This window comes from Budorcas taxicolor, chromosome 3, assembly GCF_023091745.1.
Source record: "Budorcas taxicolor isolate Tak-1 chromosome 3, Takin1.1, whole genome shotgun sequence".
Lineage (NCBI taxonomy): Eukaryota > Metazoa > Chordata > Mammalia > Artiodactyla > Bovidae > Budorcas > Budorcas taxicolor.
In genome coordinates this window covers 19265917-19275990 of record NC_068912.1, presented here as the reverse complement: position 1 = coordinate 19275990, position 10074 = coordinate 19265917, and positions in this window count along the sequence as shown.

Sequence of the window (10074 nt, the reverse complement as noted above, 5' to 3'; positions counted from 1 at the left end):
GAATGCTCAAACTACCACACAATTGCACTCATCTCACATGCTAGTAAAGTAATGCTCAAAATTCTCCAAGCCAGGCTTCAGCAATACATGAACCGTGAACTTCCAGATGTTCAAGCTGGTTTTAGAAAAGGCAGAGGAACCAGAGATCAAATTGTCAACATCTGCTGGATCATCAAAAAAGGAAGAGAGTTCCAGAAAAACATTTATTTCTGCTTTATTGACTATGCCAAAGCCTTTGACTGTGTGGATCACAATAAACTGTGGAAAATTCTGAAAGAGATGGGAATTTTCATTGTTAGTGTATAAAAATACAAGAAATTTCTGTGTATTAATTTTATGTCCTGTGACTTTAATTCATTGATTAAAACTAATAATTTTTTGGTGGCACCTTTAGAGGTTTCTGTGTAAGGAATCATGTCTTCACAAAAAGTGAGAGCTTTACTTCTTTTCCAGTCATGATTTTATTTCTTTTTCTTCTCTGATGGCTGTAGAGTGTCTCTTTTCAATTCGTTTGGAAATGCTGTGTCATATGGTAATTTTTATGTTTAGCTTTTTGATGAACTGCCAAACTGTTTTCCAAAGTGGCTGCATTATTTTATTTTCCCACTAGCATCATATGAGGGTTAGAATTTCTCCATGTGCTTGCCAACATTTGTTATTTTCCATTTGGGTTTTTTTTCCCACCTTTTGGCTATTATGAATAATGTGGCTATAAACTTTTGTGTATAAGTTTGTGTGGACATGTTTCTGTTTTTCTTGAACATACACCTAAGATAGAATTGCTGGGTCATTCTGTGCTTAACATTTTTAAAAAATATAAATTTATTTATTTTAATTGGAGGCTAATTACTTTACAATATTGTATTTTGCCATACATCGAGATGAATCTGCCACGGGTGTAAACGTGTTCCCCATCCAGAACTCCCCTCTCACCTCCCTCCCCATCCCATCCCTCTGGGTCGTTCCAGTGCACCAGCCCCGAGCATCCTGTATCAAGCATCAAACCTGGACTGGCGATTCGTTTCACATATGATATTATACATGTTTCAATGCCATTCTCCCAAATCATCCCACCCTCTCCCTCTCCCACTGAGTCCAAAGACTGTTCTATACATCTGTGTCTCTTTTGCTGTCTCGCATACAGGGTTATCATTACCATCTTTCTAAATGCCATATATATGCGTTAGTATACTGTATTGGTGTTTTTCTTTCTGGCTTACTTCGCTCTGTATAATAGGCTCCAATTTCATCCACCTCATTAGAACTGATTCAAATGTATTCTTTTTAATGGCTGAGTAATACTCCATTGGGTATATGTACCACAGCTTTCTTATCCATTCATCTGCTGAGGGACATCTAGGTTGCTTCCATGTCCTGGCTATTATAAACAGTGCTGTGATGAACATTGGTGTACACGTGTCTCTTTCAATTCTGGTTTCCTCAGTCTGTATGCCCAGCAGGGGGATTGCTGGGTCATATGGCAGTTCTATTTGCAATTTTTTAAGGAATCTCCACACTGTTCTCCATAGTGGCTGTACTAGTTTGCATTCCCACCAACAGTGTAAGAGGGTTCCCTTTTCTCCACACCCTCTCCAGCCCTTATTGCTTGTACACTTTTGGATCGCAGCCATTCTGACTGGTGTGAAATGGTACCTCATTGTGGTTTTGATTTGCATTTCTCTGATAATGAGTGATGTTGAGAGTCTTTTCATGTGTTTGTTAGCCATCTGTATGTCTTCTTTGGAGAAATGTCTATTTAGTTCTTTGGCCCATTTTTTGATTGGGTCATTTATTTTTTTGGAATGAGCTGCAGGAGTTGCTTGTATACTTTTTGAGATTAATCCTTTGTCAGTTGCTTTGCTATTATTTTCTCCCACTCTGAAGTCTGTCTTTTCACCTTGCTTATAGTTTCCTTTGTTGTGCAGAAGCTTTTAATTTTAATTAGATCCCATTTGTTTATTTTTGCTTTTATTTCCAATACTCTGGGAGGTGGGTCATAGAGGATCCTGCTGTGATTTATGTCGGAGAGTGTTTTGCCTATGTTCTCCTCTAGGAGTTTTTGAGGAACCACCAAACTTCCATAATAGCAGCACCCTTTTATATTCTGACCAACAATGTAGGAGGGTTCCCATTTCTTCACATTCTGCTTGACACATTTCCCATTAAAAAATTATAGTCATCTTAGTGAGCATGAAGTGCGGTTTTGATCTGAAACTCCCTAATGACCAATTATATTGAACATCTTTCTTGTGTTTGTTAGCAATTTATATTCCTTCTTTGGAGAAATGTTAATTCAAGTGCTTTGCTGATTTTTAAACTGTGGGCCTTTGGGGTTGAGTTTTAAGAATTCTTTATATATTCTGGGTACTAAACCCTTATTAGATACATAATTTATAAATATTTTCCCCCATTCTATAGGTTGCCTTTCCACTTTCTTGATAATGTCTTTTGATGCACAAAAGTTTAAAATTTATATGAAGTCTTGTATGCTGTATCTTTGCTGAATTCATGTATTAGCTATAGCTTTTTGGTAGATTCTTTGGCATTGTCTATGTATAAACCCATATCATCTAAAAATAGTTTTACTTCTTCTTTCCAATTTGGATGCCTTTTATTTCTCTTGTTCAATTACTGTCTAGGACTTTGGTTTTACTTAGAATAGCAGTAGTAAAAGTATGAATCCTTTTTTGTTTGTTTCTGAGTTAAAGAGGAAAGCTTTCAGTCTTTCACTATTCAGTATGATAGCTGTGGATTTTTCATAGGTGCCCTTTACTATGTTAATGAAGTTATTTTCTATTCCTATTTTTTGGTATATTTGTCATGAAAAGATATTGAATTTTGTCAAATGACTTCTGCATCTATTGAGATGATCATGTAGTTTTATGCCTTTGTTCTATTACTGATTTTCTTATGTTGAACTATTGTTGGGTTTCTGGGATCAACCCCTGTGGTCATGGTGTATATAATCTTTTAAATGTGCTGTTGAAATTCAGTTTACTTCTGTCTTGTTGAGAATGTTTGTAACCATATTCAAAAAGGATATTAATCTTTTGGTGTTTTTCTTTTTCTTGTGGTACCTTTGTCTGCAGTCCACTTAATTTTAAATCTACACTTAAGAAGAATGAGCCAATTCTGCAATTCTGTGTCGACCATAGAAGTGCAAGACCAAGAATACTATCAGAATAAATTTGAACCCTTCCCGAGAAGAAAAGTCCATGGTTTATTTTCAGTGATATAAATTTGAAAGAGATTACCTTGTTCCTACCATTATAGTTGGCACTGAAATGTTTTGCTAGGGCTCCATGATGGCTGGTTATTAGTAGAACACCAATTTGACTTTACAGCTCCCTAGGGTAGAGGGAATGTCAGGGTCCTGAGAAGGTAATGGGGTGGGCAACACAGGAGACAGGAAGTTGCTTAATAAGGAGTAAGTGTTTCTTGACTTCTCTTTGTTTCCATCCACTTTCCAATTAGAGGAAAAAAGTTACCTTTATTTTCCATTATTTTTTATTTCTCCAATAACGCTTCTTAGACATCTAGAAGCATGGGGTTAAGAGCAAAAACTCACTGCCTTGTTATGTTTGCACTGATAGTTCAAGGATATTTTAACACTGACCAGCATCTATTCCTAATCTTCATTCAAAATGTTATTTTCCATCCAGTGTAGAGGGGAAATGGGCAGTGAGGAACAACTGCATGGGTTACACAGCAAGCTAGTAATGGAGTGACGGTTACAACAGTTGTGCTCTTATCTCCTTTCTGTTTAGCCACCTTTTGCTAATCTTATGTATTTATCAAAGTAAAAATCTGGTAAGGGCAGGAATGCCAGGGCTTGGTCAAGCCTAGGAACAGTCTGTTGCAAAACAGGGAACCCATTTTGGCCTCACTGGCTATGGGGGAAACCCTGTGTTAACAGCTACTGAGCTTTTCCCTTAGTTATTTGGTGTAGTTTCACTCATATGTTGCCATGCACCTTGGACATAGACAAAGTAGTGTCAGAACTAAAACTGCACAATGGCTAGAAATGGAGATATAAGCATATCTGATAGAAAGAAGAGAAACCAGTCATTTGGCATTCTTCCTGTTAGTTTCTTTTCCCTTGGATGAAGGTCTGGATTGTTGTAGCAGTTTCTTGTGTGCATGCTAAGTCGCTTCAGTTGTGTTGACTCTAGTGACCCTATGGATTGTAGCCCACCAGGCTCCTCTGTATACAGGATTCTCCAGGAAAGAACACTGGAGTGGATTGCCATGCCCTCCTCCAGGGGATCTTCCTGACCCAGGGATCCAACTCTCATTTCCTATGTTTTCTGAATTGGCAGGTGGGTTCTTTACCAAAGCTTTGTAAGTCTGACCAAATGATTAAGTACTTTCACTGTCTAAATTGTACTAATTAAGTGAGAATAGATGGCAGTGCTGGCTTGTTCTTTCAGCTTCACATTTTTAACATGCCTAGTATCCTTGAAAGCAAGCTGTGAGACAGAGCTGTCATAAAAGCCCTGTCTCTGTAGGCCTAGGATTGGATGGAAGGAAGACTGGGAAGAAAGGGTGGTTGTTGCCAGACATGTAAACTGCAGAGCTGCAAGCCCAGGCACTTCCCGGACACGTTCGCAAGCCCTCTCTGAGTTTCCAGGGTGATGAAACTGCCAGCCTCGCCTCCGCAGTGAGTCATCTGCTGGGGCTTTTCTTGGAGTTTGGGAACTTCAGGTGGACCCTAGAGACAGAGCTTCTAGGACAGGAGACTTGGCCATCCCATAATCAGTCGGCCCTGGAAGTAGAGGAGTCCAGCTGATCTCGTACCTGTGGAAGGATGACTGGCTAGGGTATCACAAGGATATTTCTTTTTTCAAAACTTTTATTTACTTATTTCTTTTTGGTTATGCTGGGTCTTCATTGGTGTGAGGACTTTCTCTAGTTGTGGTGAGCGGGAGCTACTCTTCCTTTCAATGTGCTGGCTTCTCTTGTTGTGGAACATGGGCTGTAGAGCATGTGGGCTGCAGTAGCTGCAGTGTGTTGACTCAATAACTGCAGCTCCTGGGCTCTAGAGCACAGGCTCAATGGTCGTGGCACACGGCCTTAACTGCTCTGAGGAATGTGGGATCAAACCCATATCTCCTGCATTGGCAGGCAGATTCTGCATGACTGAGCCGCCAGGAAGCCACTGGGGAAGCCCCCACAGATATTTCGAAGTTATTAGGTTAAGCCATAGGAAATTGTCAATACTGAACCAGTTTGACCTTTGAAAATGGTGATCTCAGTTCAGCCTAAACTTTCTTTTTTTTAATTTTATTTTCCTTTATTTTAATTTACAATACTGTATTGGTTTTGCCATACATTGACATGAATCCACCACGGGTGTACATGCGTTCCCAAACATGAACCCCCCACCCACCTCCCTCCCCATAATGTCTCTCTGGGTCATCACCGTGCACCAGCCCCAAGCATGCTGTATCCTGTGTCGGACATAGACTGGCGATTCGATTCTTACATGATAGTATACATGTTACAATGCCATTCTCCCAAATCATCCCACCCTCTCCCTCTCCCTCTGAGTCCAAAAGTCCGTTATACACATCTGTGTCTTTTTTGCTGTCTTGCATACAGGGTCGTCATTGCCATCTTTCTAAATTCCCTATCTATGTGTTAGTATACTGTATTGGTGTTTTTCTTTCTGGCTTACTTCACTCTGTATAATTGGCTCCAGTTTCATCCATCTCATTAGAACTGATTCAAATGTATTCTTTTTAACAGCTGAGTAATACTCCATTGTGTATATGTACCACAGCTTTCTTATCCATTCATCTGCTGATGGACATCTAGGTTGTTTCCATGTCTTGGCTATTATAAACAGTGCTGCGATGAACATTGGGGTACATGTGTCTCTTTCAATTCTGGTTTCCTCGGTGTGTATGCCCAGAAGTGGGATTGCTGGGTCATAAGGTAGTTCTATTTGCAATTTTTTAAGGAATCTCCACACTGTTCTCCATAGTGGCTGTACTAATTTGCATTCCCACCAACAGTGTAGGAGGGTTCCCTTTTCTCCACACCCTCTCCAGCATTTATTGCTTGCAGATTTTTGGATTGCAGCCATTCTGACTGGTGTGAAGTGGTACCTCATTGTGGTTTTGATTTTCATTTCTCTAATAATGAGTGATGTTGAGCATCTTTTCATGTGTTTGTTAGCCATCCATATGTCTTCTTTGGAGAAATGTCTATTTAGTTCTTTGGTCCATCTTTTGATTGGGTCGTTTATTTTTCTGGAATTGAGCTGCATAAGTTGCTTGTATATTTTTGAGATTAGTTGTTTGTCAGTAGCTTCATTTGCTATTATTTTCTCCCATCCAGAAGGCAGCCTAAACTTTCAATAAGGAGAAAACAAGCAAGAAACTGAAGCCCAAAGAATCCATTGCCTGCAATAGATTCAACTCAATCTACTGGAAGCAGAATATATTTTCTAGAACATTAGTTTCTCAGTTTACTTTTATTCTTGTCTAAAGTTCTGTTATGGTTTGAAATGTGTCCCCTGCCCCTAAAAAGGTATGGTGAAGTCCTAACCCTCCCAGTACCTTATAATGTGACCTTATTTGGAAATATGGTCTTTATAGAGGTTCAGTTCAGTCACTCAGTAGTGTCCGACTCTTTGCGACCCCATGAATCGCAGCACGCCAGGCCTCCCTGTCCATCACCAGCTCCTGGAGTTCACCCAGCCTCACATCCATCGAGTCAGTGATGCCATCCAGCCATCTCATCCTCTGTCGTCCACTTCTCCTCCTGCCCTTAATCCCTCCCAGCATCAGAGTCTTTTCCAATAAGTCAACACTTCGCATGAGGTGGCCAAAGTATTGGAGTTTCAGCTTTAGCATCATTCCTTCCAAAGAACACCCAGGACTGATCTCCTTTAGAATGGACTTGTTGGATCTCCTTGCAGTCTAAGGGACTCTCAAGAGTCTTCTCCAACACCACAGTTCAAAAGCATCAATTCTTTGGTCCTCAGCTTTTTCACAGTCCAACTCGCGCATCCATACATGACCACTGGAAAAACCATAGGCTTGACTAGATGGACCTTTGTTGGCAAAGTAATGTCTCTGCTTTTCAATATGCTGTCTAGGTTGGTCATACCTTTCCTTCCAAGGAGTAAGCGTCTTGTAATTTCATGGCTGCAGTCACCATCTGCAGTGATTTTAGAGCCCCCCCAAATTAAGTCTGACACTGTTTCCACTGTTCCCCATCTATTTACCATAAAGTGATGGGATCACATGCCATGATCTTAGTTTTCTGAATGTTGAGCTTTAAGCCAACTTTTTCACTCTCCTCTTTCACTTTCATCAAGAGGCTTTTGAGTTCCTCTTCACTTTCTGCCATAAGGGTGGTGTCATCTGCATATCTGAGGTTATTGATATTTCTCCCGGCAATCTTGATTCCAGCCTGTGCTTCTTCCAGCCCAGTGTTTCTCATATGTACTCTGCATATAAGTTAAATAAGCAGGGTGACAATATACAGCCTTAACGTACTCCTTTTCCTATTTGGAACCAGTCTGTTGTTCCATGTCCAGTTCTAACTGTTGCTTCCTGACCTGCACATAGGTTTCTCAAGAGGCAGGTCAGGTGGTCTGATATTCCCATCTCCTTCAGAATTTTCCACAGTTTATTGTGATTTACACAGCTAAAGGCTTTGGCATAGTCAATAAAGCAGAAATAGATGTTTTTTTGGAACTCTCTTGCTTTTTCGATGATCCAGCGGATGTTGGCAATTTGATCCCTGGTTCTTCTGCCTTTTCTAAAATCAGCTTGAACATCTGGAAGTTCACGGTTCACGTATTGCTGAAGCCTGGCTTGGAGAATTTTGAGCATTACTTTACTAGCATGTGAGATGAGTGCAATTGTGTGGTAGTCTGAGCATTCTTTGGCATCGCCTTTCTTTGGAATTGGAATGAAAACTGACCTTTTCCAGTCCTGTGGCCACCGCTGAGTTTTCCAAATTTGCTGGCATATTGAGTGCAGCACTTTCACATCATCTTTCAGGATTTGAAATAGCTCAACTGGAATTCCATCACCTCCACTAGCTTTGTTCGTAGTGATGCTTTCTAAGGCCCACTTGACTTCACATTCCAGGATGTCTGGCTCTAGGTGAGTGATGACATCATCATGATTATCTGGGTTTTGAAGATCTTTTTGTACAGTTCTGTGTATTCTTGCCACCTCTTGTTAGTATCTTCTGCTTCTGTTAGGTCCATACCATTTCTGTCCTTTATCGAGCCCATCTTTGCACGAAATGTTCCCTTGGTATCTCTAATTTTCTTGAAGAGATCTCTAGTCTTTCCCATTCTGTTGTTTTCCTCTATTTCTTTGCATTGATCTCTGAGGAAGGCTTTCTTATCTCTTCTTGCTATTCTTTGGAACTCTGCATTCAGATGCTTATTTATATCTTTCCTTTTCTCCTTTGCTTTTCGCTTCTCTTCTTTTTACAGCTATTTGTAAGGTGTCCCCAGACAGCCATTTTGCTTTTTTGTATTTCTTTTCCATGGGGATGGTCTTGATCCCTGTCTCCCGTACAATGTCACGAACCTCATTCCATAGTTCATCAGGCACTCTATCTATCAGATCTAGGCCCTTAAATCTATTTCTCACTTCCACTGTTGACTTAGGTCATACCTGAATGGTCTAGTGGTTTTCCCTACTTTCTTCAATTTAAGTCTGAATTTGGCAATAAGGAGTTCATGATCTGAGCCACAGTCAGCTCCTGGTCTTGTTTTTGCTGACTGTATAGAGCTTCTCCATCTTTGGCTGTAAAGAATGTAATCAATGTGATTTCAGTGTTGACCATCTGGTGATGTCCATGTGTAGAGTCTTCTCTTGTGTTGTTGGAAGAGGGTGTTTGCTATGACCAGTGTGTTCTCTTGGCAAAACTCTATTAGCCTTTGTCCTGCTTCATTCCATATTCCAAGGCCAAATTTGCCTGTTAACTCAGGTGTTTTATGACTTCCTATGTTTGCATTCCAGTCCCCTATAACGAAAAGGACATCTTTTGTAGGTGTTAGTTCTAAAAGGTCTTGTAGGTGTTCATAGAACTGTTCAACTTCAGCTTCTTCAGAGTTACTGGTTGGGGCGTAGACTTGGATTACTGTGATATTGAATGGTTTGCCTTGGAAACGAACAGAGATCATTCTGTCGTTTTTGAGATTTCATCTAAGTACTGCATTTCGGACTCTTTTGTTGACCATGATGGCTACTCCATTTCTTCTGAGGGATTCCTGCCCACAGTAGTAGATATAATGTCATCTGAGTTAGATTCACCCATTCCAGTCCATTTTAGTTTGCTGATTCCTAGAATGTCGACATTCACTCTTGCCATCTCTTGTTTGACCACTTCCAGTTTGCCTTGATTCATGGACCTAACATTCCAGGTTCCTATGCAAGATTTCTTTTTACAGCATTGGACCTTGCTTCTATCACCAGTCACATCCACAACTGGGTATTGTTTTTGCTTTGGCTCCATCCCTTCATTCTTTCTGGAGTTATTTCTCCACTGATCTCCAGTAGCATATTGGGCACCTACTGACCTGGGGAGTTCCTCTTTCAGTATCCTATCATTTTGCCTTTTCATACTGTTCATGGTGTTCTCAAGGCAAGAATACTGAAGTGGTCCTTCTCCAGTGGACCATTCTGTCCCACCTCTCCACCATGACCCACCTATCTTGGGTAATCAATTATAGAGGTAATCAGATTAAAACTAGGTTGTTAAGGTGGACCCTCCCAATATGACTGGTATCTTTATAAAGAGGGGAAACATGGACAGAGGGAAAATGATACAAAGACACACATGAGAATGCCATTTGAAGGTGGGGTGATGCACCTACAAGCCAAAGGCTGCATGAGGCAACCAGAAGCTAGGAGAGAGCGTGGAATCATCCCTTCCCTAGACCTTCAGAGGGAGCACAGCCTTGCTGATACCTCGACTTTGGATTTAAAGTCTCTAGACCCATGAGACAATGAGTTTCTGTTGTTCTAAGCCACCTAGTGTGCGGTACTTCATGATGGCAGCCTTAATGTTATGGTCTGAATGTTTGGGTTGCCTCAC